We start from the raw sequence: 21,727 nt of genomic DNA, 5'->3' as shown, positions 1-21,727 counted from the left end.
TCCACACATAGTTTGCCCCATAGATTATTTTTGGTTTAGGAACTTCCTTAGCTCTCTACTGAGCTTTTGCACATTCATCTACTTAATGAGAATTGCCTTTTTATGTTGTGGAAGACAATAAAGTAAATGGTTGGAGCTGGGCATATAACTCAGATCTGTGGGTTTGCCTGGTCATTTATGAAGTTTATGTATTGACTTAGGGAGGACATGAAAAGCTCAGTGTAAAACTAGTTTAAATAGTAGCCTGTTTAAAAAACTTTGGGTTTTGTGGCATTAGGAATGAAGACACTTCCTCAGCAGTTTCATCAAAAACATTGCAAGTATTTTATCCCTTCTTGCTTGGCAAGAATGAGAACAATGTTCTCTTGTTGGGGGTACCTACAGGGCGGGTATTTGGTATGTGATTCTCTCCAAACTCTTGTTCCCTGTAACAGGTCTGTGGTACAGATTCAGAGGATGCTAGCAGTAAGTTCTAAAGGTTTCCTAGTTTACAATTTGTTATGATTTAGGTACCTGAAATCCATCTGAGCTTTTGAAAGTATTCTTCCAACTGACCAAAAAAATAGAAGAGAATTTGGGTACCATACAATGTTCTTTCAGATGCCTTCTGAGCTTTCAGGCTATTTCATGATGGTGATTGCCAATTTTTTCTTTTTTTAATTTAAAGCACATCTTTATGTATTCTCTGTCTTTAAGAAGACAGCCTTTGCATCTGATTCTCCACCCTTGGTATTTTACTTTCAGCTTTTCTCTTCTTGTCCTATTGCAGTTTTGACAAGCTGGTGCAGCTGAGGTGATGATAACTTCCTCGATTTCTTACTGAAAGAAAAAGGTACTTCTCTCAGCAGAGCCCTTACAGGCTACACATGTGAACAAGAGAAAGAAATTTTACTTGTCTTTAGGATGCTAGCAGAGCCTGCAGTGGTTGGATAATTGACTATTGAAAGCCTTGGGACATTTCTTTTGTTTGAGAAGGTGGTGGTGGCTGGAGCTCCTTGGTGGTGTATGAAAATAGCTCTGGACTTCAAGGAGCATGTTGTCTGTGTTCAATGGTTCGCACATAAATGCATGGGAGTTGTTACTCCGTTGTTACTATACCAAGTGGCTCCCAAGATGAATGGTCTGTATTGCCATAATGTTTAAAAGTATGATTATTAGTCTTTTCTGGTCTTAAATGATACCAAATCTATCCCCTGAAAATTACCTTGAAAATCCTGTCAGTACAAATGATCTCATTTTCAAAGCCGCCTCCTCAGGTTACGACTAAACTAAGCACCTGACTGGCTGCAGCTGTGGCAGCGCCAGGGCTGCTGTAATGACACCTGCAGGTGTGGCCATGGGGATGTCCCTGTGCACAGTCCATCCCACTGTGCTGCTTGCCTTCCCTTGTTGTTTGCGTGTATTTTCCTCACCACTCACAGAGGACACAGTCAGACTTTTTAATATTATGACACTGCAGCTATAAATCTGTCCAAATTGCAAGGGCATAACAAAGAGTAGATCTGACCAATGACACTGTTATCTTTTCCTTTTTATTTCCCTGGAATTCTAGCTGACAGCAGCCCTTAATACAAATTCGTTATTTGCAAGGAGCACTGTTTAAGCTAGCAAATTATTGTGCCAATGTGTGACACTAACCATGCTGCAGAATAAAGAGCAGTGAAGTATTTATGATGCTAAAATAATTTCAGGTCATGTATTTTTTTTTCTTTTCCCTTTGTGTAGTTTTGCTTTTATTACTAGTGCTGAAATGGTTCTTGCAGCGCAAGTGAGAAAACCAGACTGAACCTCCTGTTTTTTTGTTGGGCTCCCAGCTGGAAATCCCTCCCTCGATTTTCCATTGATAAAAGTGTCACAAAGGGAATCCAGAGCAGAGGAATAGGCGGAAATAGAACAATGCAAAGTCTTGGACTTGAATCACAAAGAAAGTTAACTAATGTAGATACGGTACTGGACGAGCTGCTGCTCCTTTCATGACCAGGTTCATTTACCTGTGGTCTTAGCATTTGTGGCTGCCCTCAAAGCCATGTAACAAATCAGCTATTTATTCTCTCTTTGCTGTGGAGGCTCTTTAAAAGGATATTGCAGAGCATTTTCTTCTCCCCGTTCCTATGGACTGCTTTATTTGACCTTCAAGAATTCAGTCTCAACAGGGGCTAGAAAACTCAAATACAAGAATGCTTTTATTGTTAATCTATAAAATATGTCTTTCACTAATAAAATAAAGATGTGACATTTATAGAGCTCTGATAAGGAACATGGCAGTGGAAAAGGCCCAGGCCTCCTGCTGTTTAAATTAAGGGCAGCTGATTTCAGTGAGAGAAGAACCAGGCTTGTTAAATGCGCATTTTAACACATGCATTCAGGTGTTCCCATAATGCTTGAAAAACTTTCAGGATTATTTTGTGAGAATTGAAAAGTAACACCATAGAGAACTTTGTTCATTTAAGTGACTGAAGGTAATTGAGGCTCCTTCAGAATTTTTTAAGAGGGAAGATTACTTGAGTTTAGTTTCATTAATTAGGTGATTAAGGTTATACTTTTCCTAGACTTTCTAAGCTTTGTATCACTAAAACAATGGCTTCTGTATCGCTGCTGTGTTTGGCCATTGTGTCAGGGTCAAAGAGCTGACCTCATGACGTTGGCCACAGTGTCTCTGTGGTCACCTCCCTGTCATGTGCTGTAGGCGAGGGTCTGCATGCAGTGGTGTGACCAAGGGGCTTGGAAGCCCCTGTGGAAGACAACTGGTGCATGCCTTGTGCTGGGGGCAGCAGTGAGTGCGATAGTCTGTGGCACAGAAGCTCAGTCCTGAGTGAGGCAGTGACCTGCTTTGCTGCAGTGGGAGCAGCTGGTGCTCACACCCCATACCAGTGCTCAGCACACAGCTTGTTGCAGACCTGGATCTCTGGAGCTTTGCTGAGAATCACTGTGGTTGTCCTCTGGCATACCTTCCCATGTGAAAGGCTAAGCCCTGCTCTTGTCTTTCGCTCCTGTTCTCCTCTGCTCTTTTCCCCCCTCTTCCCTTTTTCCTGTCTTTCTTAAACCTGCCAAAATGTGAGACCCACACACTAAAGTCTGTTTCCTTGTTCTGATGGTTTATTGTGATGGGGTAACAAGAATGTGCACAGTTATTGATGTATAGAATGATAATACAGCAGGAATGTGTTATGTAATGAGCAAATAAATGGAATATGCTTGGCTTATCCATATGTTATTCAAGGGTAAAAAGGAAAATACACAGAATAGTGAGTGAATGAGAAGGAAGACTGGAAACAGTGTTTGGATTTATTGGACATTTCAAAGCTCTTCCTCTAACCCTGTAAATCAAAGCAGTTATATTTTGTACTGGGTTTGGTTTTTTAAATTTAATTATTATTGGGCCGCCCTTCCTTAAAGCCAAAAAAGGAAATGCAGCAGGCACAAACACTTCAAGTTGAAAACCAAGTAAGAATAAATCATGGTGTGATACCTTAATAATGCTATTAAAAAATTGCTTTCCAGTGAAGCATACAGAAACCGAGGAGTAGTAAATGCTTTAGGTGATACAATTTGTCGAGATTTTGACAATGCAGGAGTTTTTTCTTCTTGTCAATATAAGAGTCAGTGACGTTGGGTTTCTTACTGCCTCCCCTCTACCCAACCTGCTATTTCCATGCAGAGATGGACTCTTCATGCCTGTGCCTTTTCATCATAGTGAGAATACATGAGAGATATGTACTCTGTGTATGAGTAAACACAACAACCCAGGCCATTTATTTTCATCACCATTTTGCATAATATGCATGCAAATGCCATATACAGCAGAGGAAGATGCTAAGAACCAGATCTTACTAGTTCCTAAATGGGATACTAGTTGGTGAATGACTGCAAATAAAGCTACCCCACACTGTCCTTAAGAGACTCACTTTTGGAAAAGGCATGTTATCTGTAATAGTGGGCAGAGCATCCACTGAATCAGAGTGTTTTTGTTTAAGAAAAGGCTGCCAAACATTGAAGGCAGGGAAAGCAGTATTGTTTTTTCATCTTCTTGGTGCCAAAGAAGCAAAAGAAGGTAATGGAAGAAAGGGGTAGCATTCTGAAGGCGTTTGGATATTTTTTCTGTTACAACAACAAAAAAAGAGAAGTTTATAAGAAATGAGGGCAATTTAGTTGAGTGTTCTGCTTTGGACAATTGCAACACTAATAGGATGGAAGCAGTATAAGCAGTTGCTGCAATTATAGCTGCAGTTACTAAGAGAAATCCATGTTCTGTTATTTGAATGAAGCATTCACCGTGTGGCTGAAAAGCAGCAGTATCTTAAAGAGACAGGGAAGAAAAATTATCCTCTTTTTTTGTTTCGTTTATTTTATTATCCATGTGCTTTTTTTCAGAAAGTTTGTGCACGTGATTCATCCAAGAGTTCAAATCCAGTCTTTCCCTTGCACCCAAAGCAATTTAAACAGGTAGAAATAGAGAGTAAATGTGCATTTAAAAAGTATATATATGTATCCAGATAAAAATGAAAGTATCTGCAAGAGAGCAAAATAGAATGATTGAGTTTGTATTCCCTGTAACCCACTAAAACTTATGGGTCATGCAAAATTATTCAAAGGGTAATTTCCCTTCCATTTTCATCAGGTTTCTTAGTATTGTGAGCCATTATTTGCTTCCTTTCAGAGATGTGTCAACAAACATTACTTTTCTTTGTGGACGCAGCTGAATTTTATTCATTAGAGAGATTACAACACATGAACAGTTGTGCCTTTAGAGTACTGACATTTAAGCAGTTTATAAGGGGTATGTTTATGCTTTGGATGGAGATCACTTGGTGCTGGTGTTAGTCAAATTAGGGCTGAAGTCATGGAAATCTTAACTTTTCACCCACATCATGTATCTTCGACAATTTAGCATGTATGGTGGGCAGTTTCCAAATGCAAACAGATGGTGTGCTATAACACCAGGACACAGAAAGGTGTTATTAATACTGGGTTTGTCTCTTTATAAATGAAGGATGCAGATCTATGGCTGGTACAAATTTAGCATATTCTCTCAAGTAAAGTTATGCCAACAAAGATGGAATGAGAATCTGTCTTCCTGGCCACTATTTTTAAACACAATGCTGGAAACTGCTCATGTAGTTGTCTCTGTTTGTGTGTTTCCCTTACACTGTCTCTGTTGCAAAATGTGTTCTCTAGCCATCCTTTTTTATTTTTTTCCAGATGACCGAACACAGTTTTTCAACAGGTCTCAGCCTCTTCCTTCTTTAATCACCTCTTATTCCTGTTTTTCCCATTTTCCAGTTTTGAGTATGATAGTAACTTCTTCCATCCCTATGCTTCCAAGAACAGGATAGGATGTCTTTACTCCTCTCCTTTCCTGCTTTTCCCATCCCTGTGAATTCATACATCCTGAGGAATTGCTCGAACTTAAGCTCAAGTTATATCTTGCAAAAAGCCCAACAAAATAGTGTTAGTCACACCTGTATAATGACAGAGTTAGAGCAGGCTGTGCTGGGGTTTGCTGTGTGACCACATGGATGGTTTGGAGATCCTGCTGTGCTGGCCTGTTACTGGCTCTGGACTTCCCAGTGTATAACACTGAACCAAATTGGATGGGCCATTCCCGTTCAAAATGTCAAATTTGTGTTCTTAATTTCCAGTGAGGATGTAATGTGATAGCAAAATTGTTCTGTAAAGGGTCATACACTGTTTTACTGTCAGTTTGTGAGGCTCACACAGAAGGAAATGATCAAAACCACTCGATGCTCGTTATTTATTAATTGAGTTCTGGCAGAGCCTTGCTACATTCTGGCTTTTTTGTTTGTTTCTTTGTTTACAAACAAAAAAAGACAAGCACAGTTCACAAAATAAACGAAAAGGGAAATTTGTTAACAAAGATTTCTGACAAGGAAGAAATGGGATTTGGGGGCATTTGAGTGGAGGTGCCTTGGAATACAGGGAGAGTAACTTGGCATTGTGTCACCCTCTCTGAGTGCTGCTCCTGAAAGAGAAGGATGCTTTAGAGAACAGCAGACCACGAATCTTCTATGCTGGCACGCTGGGTTACCAGAAAATATTTACCCTGCTAAGTTCTGTGGTGGGGATTTTTTAAGTGGTTGCACTTTGCTGCTTGTATGGATTTACTTTAAAAAAAAAAATCAAACTATAAGCTCCAGCTGTTTCTTTGCTTTTCTGCATCTCTGCCTTGTTTCTGTACATATTCAGGTAAAGAATAGTACATTGAAGTACAATGTCTTTCTTTACTAACTGTGGTTTCTTGACTTCAGAAATCCCAAAACTGCTTAGAGCTTAGTCTTTTCTTTTGCACTGAACCTATGCAGACAGGCCCTTCCATAGATGCTGTGGCCCATGTGGAGCTGTGTCAAAGCCTGACATTGCTGAAAGGTCTGAAGATTCAGCTGCTGGCCTCCCACCCCCAAGATTAAAATTTAACCAAATATAGGTGATTTTTTTTCCACAGGGATAGCTAGGAACACATCTCTGATCAGCATAATACTTCTGCAAAATTTTCAGACTTTCTCCAGAGCCCGAAACCATTTTTATATCTCAGTAAATTAGCAACAATAGCAGCAACAGCAGAAGTAAATTTAACAGTCAGTGATATGTATTTGTCTGCTCTCTCCAAAATGGCTGATTTTTTTTCCCTGAAACTTGCCCTCAAAATATCAGTCTAAGGCAAACATCACAGGATTTTAAATAAAATATTTTAAAATATACTTTATGTTTATGTTAAGCATTTTCTATTAAAATATTAATTCACTTACTTGCCAGAGTTGTAAAAAGCTAAAACCAAGGCTCTTGAGGAAGAGGGTTGAATAGTCTTCAGTATCATGGTTGCTGTGAGAATTGTTTGAGCTGCTGGTCTAAAGGTGTTGTGTTCAGTTGCAATTCTATACACCCTGTCCTTGAGATACCCAGTTCTCTGCCTTTCACTTTCCTCTACTGCTATTCTGTGGAATCGTAGAAAAAAATGGTGCAGGAGATCATTCTTTCCAGGTCACTTAGATCTGCATTGTTTCAGCTCTCCTTTTCTTGTCTGCTTGACTTCACAAATGTTTCTTTCCTCCCTTTGGATTAGAGGTGGAACTTTAAAAAGCCAAAATACACAGTGAGACCTGCTAGACTTCTGCTCTGGCCCTGTCCTCATCAGCTGAGCCCCAGGGGTTCTGCAACTTACCCAGTAAACAAGAAGCCAGTGTCAGCTGCTGAAGCTCCTGCTGCTTTTCTCTGCTTTTACACCATCAGTGCTTTTTGGACAGTAGTAGTACCCAGCAGGGGTCTCTTGCAGTTCCTCTAGTCTGGTTAAGTGGCTGTGGTGGCTTTTCTTGAACCACATAAAAACCAGGACCTGGGAGGTGGTGCACAGTGTACCCACGTCTGCACAACTGCCTTGTTGAATTTGGCAGCATAACCAGTCAGGACACAGAAAATATTTGCTCATCTGGGTCGCCTGAAGAGAACAGGCAGGTCTAGGAGGTTGGTCGGGGCAGGGCTACTGAAAGAGCCTGCAGACATGCAAGATTCCAGCTCTCCCTGGCTGGGAGCTGGCTTCCTGAAGCACTGCTAAAAATCCCCCTCGCTGTTCCTCTGTGTTCACATCAATCCCAGTTGAAGCTGGGAGTAATATTTGCATACCTCAGTGGTTGTTCAGGCTAAATTAATATTTGTATAGCACACTGTGTTCCCCATATTGAAAGGACGACATGAACACTGCTGTTTCTAGGCAGCTACATCCCGTGCTTGAATGTTGTAAATGTACTTAGCCAGGACAGACAAGACTCATTGCATTTGTTTAGAAAAACCATGTCAGTGCCTTGGTATATGTGTGAATGCATTTTTTTTTTTTTTTTTACATAGGTGAATTGTTTACTGTAAAGCTGAAGCTCTTCTCTGTTGGAATAGCCCTGTTTCAAAGGTTGGGGGTTGTGTTCATTTGCCATTTTTTTATTCTGCTTGCGACTGCATTGCATACTGAGGGGAGTATTAGGTAGTTTTTTTCAGGGCTTTTCCCTGCTTTTATAAACCTTCCAGTGCATGCATAAATCCACTAGCAATGCTTTTTCTTAAGCTGAGAACATAAATAGAGTAGATTATTGTCTGGTAAAGCTGATTGGTATTCCTTAAATCTTGATCTCATCCCTTACTTATTCACACATCATCTGCACAGAAGATATTTCTGCTGTCTTCTGAACTCTGTTTCACACAGCCCAGTGAGATGTTAAAAAAATAATAATTTTATAAATCTTTGCTAAACCAAATTAAAACATTAAATGAAATCTGGGGGAAAAAAGCTGAAATCTGAAAAAATAATTAATTCAAGCTGATAAATGTTCTGGTCGTCAAAATTCTCCTGCAGTGTGTGAAAGAGGGTGATTTCTCCAAAGGTCCTGCTTGCAAAGCATCTGCTGGAGATGACAGCATCAGGAAAAATAGACCAAGCCATGGCATCAGTGCTGTTTCATGGTTGGCATTCACAGCCTGAAGAGCAAAGCAGCACCGTCTCCTGCAGGAAAACCAAGGCTTGTAGCTCTCAGCACACAGGATTCTGCTTGTTGTGTCATGCTGCCATAAATCCTGAGCAGCTCCATTGAAATGGAGGGAATTACTCCAGATTTATGCCAGTTTCGGTGAAAAGAGGCTTTCTGCTGAATGGATCGGGGCAGCCACTCGCCAGGTGGAAGGGAAAAAAGTGACTCAGCTTTCGGCAGTTGTTGCTGATCACTGGCTTTTTCCAAGCACAGAGTCACAGATTTCCTTTTTAAATTTTTCCCTCCTTCTTCTCCCTGCCCCTTCTATTTTTTTTTTTTTTTTTCTGTGTGAGTGACTGCTTTGCGCACTGCACAGAAAAGAGGAGTCAGTTTCTGAGGGAAGAAGGGATCATGTGGCAGGATAAACCAGCCTGAATCCTTGCTGTGAGCAAGGATCTTGTAGAGGGGAAGATCACCCTTGCTAGAAGCATTTGGCTCCTCATTTCAGAGTGTGCAGTGTTGGCTTCTGCTTCTCACCCTTGGGAGACAATCGTTTGTAAGAGGGAGTTCCACGCATGGCTGGCCTCGTATTTCTGTGTGCGTGAAATACCCCGCTAAGGACAGCGAGAGCAGTTCCTCCTGTGGCACACACGGCAGCAAAGCCTGCAGCAGAGCAGAGGGAGCTGCAGCTGGGTGCTGCTTCTTACCTCCCCCCATCTGCAGTCACCCTGCTCTGCCTCCCCAGCAAGCTCACAAGCCAGGAGCTGTGACCATTGCCTGCACCCAAAAAAAAGGTGCAACGAGGGGGAAAAACCGTGTAGTTAGGTGCTAGGGCCTCGTGCTAGTTGAGTAAATATTGGGGTTTATTTTGGACTACCCAATAAGTGTACTACAAGTTTAGAAATTGTGTTAAATTACTGCAATGAAAAATGGGATTTAAAATCTCTAAACAGAGAAGACAATAGCGTACTGTAGATCTCTGAAAAACATGGGTTGTTGAACTGAAGCTCCCTGAATGTTTCAGCCCATCTGTCTTGATAGTTTCTGTGTCTTAATCATGGATTTCATGAAGTGTCTAATTTTCTTTTTTTAGCTTTCTGTCTTCCTCTTGTACAAAAGTTAAGACAGGGAAATCATCTGAGCTGGATTTACTTTTGCATTTGAGAGAAAAGCAGTCTATAAAAAGAAGTGAGTGGTGTGTGTGCTGGGAAACCAAGTTTGTCTGCTTTGGGTTTGGGGAGCAAGATTTTCCCACCCTCAGTTCTGCTACTGTGGTGTTATTGGGACAGCTGGGGAGTGCAAGTAGAGGTGCTTATCCCATAAGTACCAGTGCTTTTAATGGTCTGGCTCTGGTCCATGGAAATCCAAACAGTGTGGACTGGCTCTACTAAAGTCACTGGCAAAATTCCTTCACTGTCCCTCCCACTGCTGCCACTGTTCCTGGCAGCTGTCAGGATGTACTGGCAAGTCCCTGAGCCCTTTTGCACCTCGGGAAGTCAGCATCAGCTCTTCTGAATTGGAGAATTGCTTCCAATTCATAGCTGCAGGGTGAAAAGCACAAACCAACCAACAGAAACGTTCCCCCCAAAAGTCAGAGCATTTTAATTGACTCCTCAGGAGGGTCATTGAAGGAGGGTTGTGCATCTCCAGATCCTTCCTGTGTGAATCCATCACGTAGAGCCTATTCAGTTTCTAGCAAGAATGGAAATTTTTGCCCCTGCCCTGCACAGAGCACAGATAAGGCCATGTATATTTGCAGTGTGTACTTCTGTAGTATGCAGAAGATGCTGACTGACATTAATTAGGAGTGGGAAGTGTGAAAGTGTAAAAATAAAATTCCTTTCTGTCAGGTTTACTATTAGAAGTGAAGTACATGGTGTGACACCGAGTGCATGTGAGCGTGCACGTGTGTCTGCGTGTGAGTGTGTGTGGAGTGGAGGGTGTGTACTCAGTATTTAGAACAATAGTGGGAGTGAAGCATTGCAGGTTGGAACATCTGTAAAAGTCTGCGATTGCAACCTTTTTCTTGGGAGCTCCTCAGTGAAATGTGCTTAAAAAGGGTTTCTTTTCCATTGCCAGTTCAAAATGCTGTGCTAAAAAGCACACAGTGCCAGAGATTGCAACTTGTGTCAGTTCAGCTGCCTCTGCCTGGCTTTGTGCTGCTACAGTGACTGTTGTGAGAATCAATCAGAAGATACAAGAATTTTGGTAAATTGTAGCAAGAGCAATACTTTGAAAATAAATGGATCTTTATTTGACAAGCTCCAGTATTGCTCTGGTTAGTTATAGTTATTAACTCCTTATCTGTGTGTGTACTAAAAATGCAGAGCAAAAAAGTGAATTCTGCTTTGTTAATGGCTCAAGAAGTGTGTTGTTGAATGTGCCTGGCTTTCTCTTACCAAATAAATGGACAATCATCTGTGTAACTTAAAAAGCATATTCTTTAGATCTTAACTGCCTTAGAATATCTGAGCTCGAGAACTATTGTGTATGAAATTTTTTCAGTATCTGTTTTATGTGGGTGATAGTACCAGAGGGTTATCTGTGGAGCTTTTAATAACTGTCTGACTGTCCATCTGCTCTATGTGACTGTTTGTATTTATACTTTATATGAGAAAGTTCAAAACATGGGCACTCTGTCAGCCTAATTCATCTGTCACTGAAGTGGGTGGCACTGACTGAAGACCTCCTCCCCAGTGCTTGAGACCTTTCCCTGCAGAACTGCAAGACTGTGTTTGGTCTTCATTGATTATAGCTAAAGGACAAATCTTTTTCTGTTACACCTCTGAAATGACATATTTTACCCCAGTTTTTGCTTGTATAAGTAAGCTGCTTTAAAGTGGACCCTTTTTTATTGTTATTGCCCAGTGATTTGATGGAAATTAGTTGCTAATCTCTTCATTTCCTAGCAGAATTTTTCTCTGTTGACAAACTGACTATTTGCTGAGGGAGAGGGTAGGAGTGACACCTCAACTCTCCAGGTCTACAAGGTACTGCTAGTATGTGGTACAGGGACTGTGAGTTGTGGCTGCTTGTGCTGGGCCTGTGATTGAGATACAGAGCTGTTACTAAGGCCTTCTGGTTAAGTATCATTTTCTGTCCATTACTGAAAATAGGTTTAATGTTTTGGACATTCAGCTAAGATACTCTCATCCTCCTAGAAGGGAAGCACCAAAGCTGACAACACCATTTCGCACTGGCCTCACCAACATTGGTGCTGTTGCTTTATCATCATAATATAGAACTGGCTCAACACCACCCCTTGCTCCATCCCCCAAAACTAAATGAAACAAGCAAAAAGCCCCCAAGACCTACCCAAAAAATCTAAAACTCCTGGCTTGCTGATGCTGTGATCCTTCCCCTTACGGGCTGATATTTTGGGTGAGGTGTCACATGTGGCTGAGAAGGGGCATGTGGCTTCAGCTAGGAGAGATTGCTGACCGTGGGAACGTGGAGCTAAAGGTAGTGCTGGTGGATATTTTCCAGCCAGCTTTGATATCAAGTTTACAGAGTACATGTGGTACAGTGCTTCACATGCTGTGTCACAAAGGCAGGAGTTCAGAGGTTCATTTCTCCAAATGTGTGCCAAAGGCCCCTCTTAGTTAGCTGAGCTGCACGTGGTTTGTGTAGAGGGTGTCTGGGCTAGTCAGGAAGATGCTCCCTATGCTGTCCCTGGCCATGGGCACACCTGGTCTGTCACAGCTTGGGTGATGTGCATGGAGAAATGTTTGCATTAGCTACAAAAGCACCAAAACCAATTCACAGGTACACAAATACTGAGGTTTCCCCTTGAGAAGAAAGATGCTGTAGTTTAGTTAGAAAAACCACAAGGAGGTTGATTTCTGGGTTTTGCTTTTGTTTTATTTGTTAGTATAACAACTTACTTATGTTTTAAAGGGTTAAGCAGAGATAAGTTCATGGTTGAAGCTGCAGTGGTGGGTACAGAATGCATGGCATATCTGGTGTCAAAGAAGTTGTTTGTAGTCACATATGTGTAGATAAAAATATATTGAGTTTTCAGCAGTGTTTTTTTCCTGGCTGTAGTTGTGATGTTACTAGCAATTAATGACAACTGGCTTTCATGACTGTATTTTCTTGCTGTAAGCCTCAAGTCAGTGAAGTGAGCCAATGTATGTGAACTGTGAAGAAAAAAAAAAAAAAAAGAAAAAAAGGAGGAGGGCAGGGTAAAACCACTATGTTTGAAATCATCATCAGACTGTTTCTGTGTTTAAGGTCTGGTCAAGTAGTGTTCTTGGGAGAATTAACCAGAGCTTAAAGAATTCAATGCATATTCAATGTCTTCTAGAATGACACCTCTACTGATTGAAGAACTATTTGGTCTTTGAGACTATATCTATAAATATATTTACTTTCTTGGGGACTGTAACTGCTGAAGTCAAACCTACCAATATTTTGGGTTAGACCAACCCACATGGTTTGATCTTCATACACATAAAGGCCACTTTACACTCTTGAGGCAAGTAATATGATCTTGAACCAGGCTTAAATCATACAGTTCATTTTGCCTTCCTCCTCTTTTCATACTGATTAATAAATTAGGCTGTCTAAGCATAAAACACACAAGTAAAATATGTGTGGGAAAACACTGTGTAGGTATACAGCCTTCAATGATTGGGTAGCTATTTGTAAGCTTGAATTAATTAGTTGGGCTGACATGCAATCCGTTCAGCTTTGTGGGGGCTGGACAGTTTGTGGGCAAGCAGGAGGGAAATCCTTTGAGGGATGTGTCATTGTAAGACATTCTATACTAAAGTTTTTTTTTGGGGCGGGAGGGGAGAAAAAAAAAGTACTATTAGAATATCTGCTGATGATCCTCCCTTAAATGAACATAGTTTAAACCAGAGCCTGTGTTCTGAATGGTTCTTCAGTTGTCATCATGTTTTTAAATTCTGTGTTATAAAAAAACCCCATTAAATTATTTTTAACACAATGTGTAGAGACAGTGCTTGAAATAGTTTGTAATCAGCTAGACCAAGTCCTGGATGGTGCTTTTCTTTACTGCTTATAGAAGAAAACAGTGTTTGCACAGTTCAAATGCCTTTCATGTCAGCACTGATCACATTTGTTTGCAGTCTATGAAAACAGTACATTAGATTTCACCTCAAAAGCTATTCTAAGAAAACTTTTAATAATCATTTATTGTATTTCAGAAGCATGGCAGTACTGAAAATGTTACCATAGCTATAGCCATGAAGTTAGAACAGAACTGCTATTATTTTTGGAGTGTGTCTAAATCAGTAATTTTTCAAGTGGAAAGGTTGGCAGAATTTCATTGCGCTTGTCAAAGTCAAAGTTACTCGCTTCCTTCCAGTTCCTCCAGTTTTACTGATCTGTTTGGTGAAATCAGAACACAGAAATGCAGGATACACTGCAGAGAGCCCACCATGCAGGAGGCCTGCATGCAGCACATCAAAACTAGCCTGAATTCTCTCAGGCTTCCCTGTGTCTGTCCCGACAGTGCTCCCTTCAGATGCAGAAGGTGTGGTGCCTCCACTGCTCAGATTGCAGAGTTGAGTCCCAGGATAGGCTCATGGCAGAGAGCTGAGGCTCCCAAATCCCACCCAAGGAGTCTTGGCGCTGCATCATCCTTCCTCTCTTCTGCAGTTTAGAGACCTGTTTAATACTGAGCAGTGGTTGTAAGCGTGCTTTTCAATGCCATCGCCTTGCATGAGTGAAACTCTGGGAAAGGATGCTGTGGAGCTGCCAACACAACTTGTCCAGGAAGTTTCCTTTACTGAGGAATGTTAAAGTGGCATTAAAGTTTTCTTTTTGCTGGGGTGCTTTTTTTGCTGTGTGCATCAGTGATGCTCGGGTGGGTGTGTTCCTTTTTTCGGATTGAGATTTGGAGTTGTGCTTTTCATTCTTCACTTGCACTTAAATAGTAAACCAATGTTTCATAACACCAGTGTTTTCAAATTCTGATAACTGAAGCATCCTAGTGATTATTTATTGGGAGTAGAAGTTTATCATTGTATTATCTTTGGGCTAAATTGGAGGGATAGTGCTTCAAGCCTTTTTTAACACAAAAGAATTATAATAACTTGACACTCCACAGCATACATCAATTGATGAAAGTCAAAAGACCATTTGCTTGGAGGCTGTACATAATGATCTCGTTTGTTATTATGTGGTCTACAAAGGCTACTCTCAAGACATGTAGGATTTTTTCCTTTCTAATGTTTCTACATCAGGATGATAGAGATGAATACTCCATAGATACGTGGCCATCTGGTTCTTCCAATTATGCTAAATTTACCAGAAGAAAAAGTAATATATTATGCCTTTCTAAATATAGTTATTTTTCCATGATTGAAAATCGAATCACTTATTCTATGGAAAACTCTGATATTCTGTAGTTTCCTTTGTTCCAACTTGAATATTCTTAGGAAAAGTAAGATTTCTTCATGTAAGCTTTGTGGGATTTTTTGAAATTTTTCTTCTTTTACTGTCATTTTCGGATCCAGATGTTCTCCAACTATACAAACCAAATAAAGGTATTAGTGACCTCTTTTGTTCCTCAGATTATAGCAAAAATAAAGATCTTAAAATGCCTTAGAAGGAAAGGAAGGCAGTGTAAAAGAAAGTTAGCCTGCTGGGAAGAATAATTTAAGAAAGAAATTTGAAGCACTTCCGTAATAAATCCCAAACTTAATAAAATTCTCTATGATTGGATTTGGTCTTGATATTGTATTTCTAGTTTGGGGCCTTCCACTGGCACCTTTCTAAGAGGGTTTGGTGTGTGTTTTGGGTTAGTATGAGTGGTTTCATTTGCTGAAGCAGTTGCAGGAGGCACGATAGAGGCAGTTCAGACCTGTACAGCAATCTCAGTGAGTGAATATGTATGCAATGATCTTGGTGCAATTAGTAAAAAGAGTGATATTAATAACAATGAGAAGAAGAGGGACCAGCACTTGATGTGATGACAGTTTCTGTTTACCAGCCAAGTAAATGTGTCAGAAGGTCACCAAAGAGTATCTATGGCAACCAAGAGAGGAGGATGGTTCTGCTGGATCAGTGTGTTGCTTTTTGGGGAGAACCACAGGCAGGGAACTGGGATATGACCTGATTAGGACTAAGCTACTAGCTGAAAATGATAGTATTTATCAGCCACAGTCTTCAAAAATCAGTGAGAAGCAGCAGGAAAAAATTAGTGGAAAGCAGAAAAAACAAGGACCAAGAAAGTTTGTCTGATATCTTTCCAATTAAAAAACTCAGACTATTTAGTACACATAAAAATGTGGTAAACCTGATCTCTGGAGAAGAGAAAGTTACTTGTCATTTCTGATAGGAATGTTCTTACTCTACAATGTCTTATTTTTCCTTTAAATTAACTTTTTTAAAGAAGTAGGGTTTGTCAGCAGTCTTACAAACCAACATCAGTCTTGCCATTGGGCTAGCTATAAATCTTTTGTCAAGTGACATTTCTTGTATAGTTTTAAAAACTAAAAATAAATGAAAAATCACCAAGTCTTTTAAGCTTTTGATGGAAATCCAGCAGCTTAAATAATGTTGAAATCCAGTCTGTGGGGTGAGTTAACTGAATTCCCACTGTAGCAGCACTATTAAAGCAACTGTCTGAGATAATAAATGGCAATATGCTCTATGACTCACTTGAGGGGTCATTATTTTTGGCTGGCCTGAAAGACGGTCTTGTTTGCTGGGCTGCAGTCAGGAAGGTATCAGCCTGTTCCATGTGTGTGATCAAAGTGATACACTGAAAGAGTGAGGGCAAGGTTCCTCAGAGACTACTTGGGATGCAGGCTGGGGAGAGGAGATGAATTCCCCTCCCTGTTTCTCCAAAGCTGTTTCTTTGGCCTGTAACCCACAGCATTAAAAGCTGCTGTGAAAGTGCTATATGTTCCTTTCCTTTCACCACCCTCCATTTTGTACTGCAACATGGAAGCCTCAGGAGCAGAACTGCATGTGGTACTTCAGGATCTGAAGGGCTATGGAATTACATTATTGAGGGGATTAATAATCTCTGGCACACATTGTAATTTGCTTTCTATTAATGAACATGCATGTAAATAATGTAGTAAAGATCTGCACATAGAATGTTAAAAATCTGGAGTTTGCCTGGGTGTTCTTTTTTTGTATCATTTGTAATTCAAAGCTTTGTGTCTGAAGCACTTCTTGCTGCTGAGATGCTCTTCTCTAGCATGACCCCATGCCCTGATCCTTAGTTTGCTCAAAGCCAACCTCAGACCAGCTGTCTTGTGAGCACTGCCTGCTCCTCTCCAATGCTCGTTTCAGTTTTCATGTTCCTACGTTTTGTCAGGTGCCAGCTGGCACTGCAGCTGCGCTGGTGGCACTCAGAGGAGCCCGGGGTCACTGTGAGCTCAGCTGGGCACTGGCTGCTCCGGGGGTGGCACCAGCAGCCACAGGGAAACTGGGAGGCATTTGTCATGTTGCTCTTGAGGTGATTCCACCGCGTACTCATTGGGCAACATGAAGAGACTTCTATTTCTTCTGTACCTCTGCCAAGCAGAACGTTACTACAGAGCATCGTCATTCCGCTAGAATAAAGGGAAATAAAGGCTGAAAAATGTTTGCAGGATCGCAGAACTGTTGACTCTTTCAAACCCCTACAAAAGTAAATGATTGAATAAGCTTGGGTTCAGCTTGTGTTCAGCTGTGGATGTGCAGCTCAAGCTGTAATTTTCTATTGTGAGATAAACTCTGGTTATTGTTTAATGAAATAGAAAGTCAAGGCTTTAAACTGCAAGTAATTTAGATGTTTTTCTTCTACAAGATTGTGTAGCATTTTTTGTTTTGTCTTCTGTCTTCTTGTGTGAATATCTAAAAGTTTACTGTGGTAAGTCCAAGCGGCAGAGGAGTGGCATGGTTTGTTCTGGCACAAAGAGAACAGCCAGGTAGTGTTTCTCAAGGTTCAGAAAGCCTGAAAGGAGGGGAGAAGTAAGTCAGACTGATGAGTTTGAAATAATTTCTCAGTGATGCTTGTAGTGCTGTCTGCATCCATGCTTTCAGTGTCTGTGTAAAGCATTACAATGATGATTCTTAAAAACCCAACAAATTCTGTTCCTCTTAGTACACAGATACTGCCCTAGAATTTTCCTTGTTATCTGATTTTGGATCCTGTTTTGTTGGCAGCACGGTACAAGCTATAGCTGGCACCCGCATGATGCAATGCTAGGCTTTGTGTAAAAATACACTGGAGTGTATGTGGGCAGGGCCCACAGTAGCCTCTGCAGTTGCTCTATTTGTAGCATGGCTCCTTCATCTTTTGCATGTTCCTGTTTGTGATATTTGGGCTGATTTTAACAAACCTGGCTTAGGGTCTGAAATAACAACCAGCATTGTGTCAAAGCACTTAGTGTATCATGACAGGAACATGCTTATACAGCTGGAGTATTTATAGCTGGCCCTTCTGACTGATGTAAGGGAAAGGTATTCTGAAATTATTTGAAATAGCTACAGATTTTTCTACTGCCTCAAAATGCAGTGCTTGGAAATCTCACTATGAAAGCCTATATTGATAAAAACAGCTTCCCCTTCAGTTTCTGGGGATACTTGCGACTTGAAGGCCATTAAGTTCAGTTGCTTTCACACTGTGCTGTAATTGGACTATAAAGAAGAGTCCACAGGTATGGTATGTTCACCATGATCTGGTGCAGAGGGTCTACCCTTAGAATTGGCATGAAGTATTTTATGGAAGACAGATTAAGTGTTTTAGCAGATATGTCATGTGATGCAATGTCACCAACCTCATCTTCTCCTAATTGGGACAAAACTCTTTCAGAAAGTAACCTGAGTTTTCCCATACCTAAGCACTTGAAATACTAGGGAAAATGAAAGTGAATTTTATTCCTCCTAAGTGCAAAAGAGCCATTGGAAATGTTTTTAGACAGGCAAACTATAGATTCAAAAATATGTGTAGCAAATTTATCACAAACAAGACATGTTTATTTCCTCACTCATGTGTATCAGAGACACTTTAAACTTTTGCTTGTTTTCTGAGATCATAAGTTGCAGACATTGGAGAGGAGAAAGCAGAAGACTAATAGCAGTGATGGCAGAAACACCACTTATATGCTTATTAAATAAAAACTGTTTTGCTTCCAAGTTTTAAGTGCTATACTTATTTAATCTGGTTTGCTCAACCCCTCTTTTTAAGTCATTTGTTCTGCTCAAAAATTGCAAGGAAATTTTTTGTGAGAACATTTTGTTGGTTTAGATAATAACTTTTTTTTTTGGTTGCTTTTGTTCAACACATAAAATAGAACATTTTTATATTGAGAGCTGGCCCTCATAAATTGGAGCTTCAGGAAGCAGAAAATGGGAATGCTAACAGAGTATCTTCAAATAAATCATTCTTAATTGCACACAGAAATACTCTGACTTATTTGTGTTTGCTTAACAAGCCTTTACTACTACAGTTTCTGCTGTTCAAGAATAAAACTGAGAGTATGTAGCATCAGTATCTGTTTGAATATCCCCTGGCCCTGCTTTCACTGCTAGAAAGCACAAGCCCTGGTTCTGCTGCAATCTGTTGTTGGCAGCTATAAAGAGCCATTGATGAGAGCAGACTGGATCCTGAAACTGGGCATCCTCTGTGTACAACATGGATACAGATCTTCTTTTCCAGAATCAGTCTTTTTTGACAGAGAATTCTGCTTTGTCACCTTTGATTCCCTGCTGAGTACCATTTTCTCTGCTTTCTCTTTAAAAAACTGCCTTTTCCAATCCCCTACCTGTTGTACAAAGGTTCTTGCAACATTATTTGGCCATATGTGGGCTTCTCATTGCCATTAGAGCAGCCTGCATGATACATCTTTCTGTGCTGTTGAAGCTGGTTGTAGTATTTCTGTCTGTGCCCTGCACACTTGGGACTTTGGAGGCTCAGCTGTTTTGCAAGTCAAATTTCTTTCCTGCTAACTACTGCCAGTGTGCAATTCTGAATTCTGGTTTGCCTGAGGTCCTTCCTTTCAAAAGTCACTCTCGCAGTGTTGGCAGGTGGAAGGTGCCCATATGATGGGGAGGGAGATGATAAAGGGTCAAAAGAGTAATTTTCATGCTTTAAGCTGCTATCAAGTGATGCAACACACTTGCTGTATCAGCCATTGGTCAAGCTGCTCCACCACTTTACTGTTCATCAGCTTCATCAGCGTGTTCAGCATTTGGTGATGAAGGTTATCCAGGGAAAGGAGATTGCAATTTGTGGAGATGCACTCATGTGGAAGTGGTGGCCAGAGGAGCCCAACTCCCGAACATCAACAGAAAATGCATCCACAGAGGACAGTTCACCTGGCTCTGATTTGTAGCATTTTTCTTTAACCAAGGTTAAGTCAGAAAGCACAGCTGCCTTCTACTGCTTTGTCATACTTCACAGCTAAGGAAGGAGAAAAGTTTTCCTCTTATCACCTTGATGTAGTCAAGATCCAAGAAGCCCCAAATTTTCTGTAGTTGTGCTGTTGCTGCCAACTTGCAGACTCATTTGGGGACATTATGTTTGATCAGTCTGTGCTTCTTTTCCTTATGCTGTGGGGTTTAAATCCCTTCCGCTTTTGTGTGGAAAAGCTTCTCGTGGGAGTCAGCTGGGTTTAGTTTTCCGTGCTCTATTCTGAGCAGCACAGCCTAAAGATCTCTTAGTTTTAGGCTGATAAAGGTGCCTTCTTCCTGAAATCATGTAATACAGTGAGGTTCTGTGAGTCCAATACTTGGCTGGATGAGATAGGGTGTCAAACCATCTGCTCTGAGTTTTTGTTTTTTTTCTGATTCCAATTAGTTTTTATAAATTTGACTGTGCCTTTGATGGTATTTTTCATGTCCTTCCTTCTAAAGGAAGTGAAGTCAAAGGCAATGCTTTGATCCGTTATCAGTTCCATTGATTCCTATAAAGGTTTTATGAGTTTTTGGTATTAGGGGAAAGGGAAAAAAAAGTCTTAGGCTCTTTTTTAAAAACAGATTATCAGCCTAGGGAATGAGCAGTGGGATGATTACCAGTGATGGGAAGATAAATAGGAAAGCTGAGTAACATGGGATGGAGCTACACGTTGAGGCTTGGATTGGGAAGGCAGTGTAGGTGGGAGCTGGAGCATCAGTGAAGTGTGTACAAGGTAACTGAAAACATCAGCTAGCAAAGAGTGAGAGGGGAGAGTGTAGAAAGCAAGAGTATTGAAAGATGCTGGCACTGGATTTGAGAAGCAAGAGTCTCTGTTGTTATATATAATACTTCAGCAGTGTAAAAGACTGGAGTTTATTCTTGTTGATGTGCTAATAAGAGCTCAGGGATTTATATCTTACCTGTCTGGAAACTGAGTAGCTGCATAGTGAAGAGATCTGCCACAGCAGACATAAACCAGTTGTTGGTTGTTGGAAAGGTCTCACCTTCTGTGCCTCCTGTGCAGTCAAGGGACTTGTAAAGGAGTGTGAGCATTCAGCACTGTGTGCAGCTCCTCTTCTAACCCTTGTCCTGCGGTATTCTTTTGAGTTTTCTCATGCTTAACTAGCTAATGCTCCAGTGGCAAAATACAAATGCTATCATCCATGTTGCTAGGAAAAATGATGGTATTTTTAGGTGTGTTTAAGGGTATCCAGTGGTGAGGTGCTTCAGGATAAAAGTTTAATTCTCAGTTTATTCCCCCTCAGTTGTGCTCATGCAGATTCCCTTTCCGTAACACAGAAGAAATAATGATCAGTTCTTTCACTCTTTCCTGCATTATTTCTTAAATTAACAAATTGGCTATCTAGAAACACATTTTGAGAGAAAAAGATTATTTTTCTTGAAATTTTTGTACTATCTGAGACTAAGGTGTCTCACTAGTAATTAAGAAATGGGTTTTTCATAACTATATTGTACTTCCTTTTGTGCTACACATACTTCTCTTTCTGACCTCTATCATCTAGCAACTTTTTATGCATTCAATTAATTTAATATTAGTTGCAGGCTTTTACATAGTTATTCTAATCTTAGTTCTTTTCAAAAGAAGGGCAAATTACAGAAACAACTCTTGTGAGATACAAAACTCCTAGATGATGATACCAATTTGCTTTTCACAGTTAGGCACAATAAATTACTTTTCATTGTAGGTGAAATGAGCTGTGCTGACATGTTTCTTCTTCCATAGAACACAGTTGAGTTCTGGGACAGGAATGAAGAGCTAGCCATCATGAAACTGAAGCAGCATTTAAGTTTTTATTTAACTTCATATTTATCTGCTTGAAAATCTGTATGGAAAGCTGTATGGACAAGTTATTTTCCTGTTGTCTTTAAATTT

At 40.5% G+C, this 21,727-nt stretch overlaps 1 protein-coding gene across 15 annotated transcripts in view; it reads left to right on the top strand.

The window, feature by feature from the left end:
* ATXN1 (ataxin 1) overlaps window positions 1-21,727 on the top strand; it is a 226,433-nt gene that overhangs the window by 83,981 nt on the left and 120,725 nt on the right. Inside the window, exon 1 of one of the 15 annotated variants that reach the window (XM_030235236.2) lies at window positions 770-832. The exons of the other annotated variants lie outside the window; for them this stretch is intronic. The gene's annotated coding sequence lies outside the window, so the exon portion shown is untranslated. Of the gene's footprint in view, window positions 1-769; window positions 833-21,727 lie in introns of those variants that run through there. 15 annotated transcript variants of the gene reach the window in all.

This window comes from Serinus canaria, chromosome 2 (assembly GCF_022539315.1).
Source record: "Serinus canaria isolate serCan28SL12 chromosome 2, serCan2020, whole genome shotgun sequence".
Taxonomy (NCBI): domain Eukaryota; kingdom Metazoa; phylum Chordata; class Aves; order Passeriformes; family Fringillidae; genus Serinus; species Serinus canaria.
This window is presented reverse-complemented; position numbering and strand designations above follow the sequence as displayed.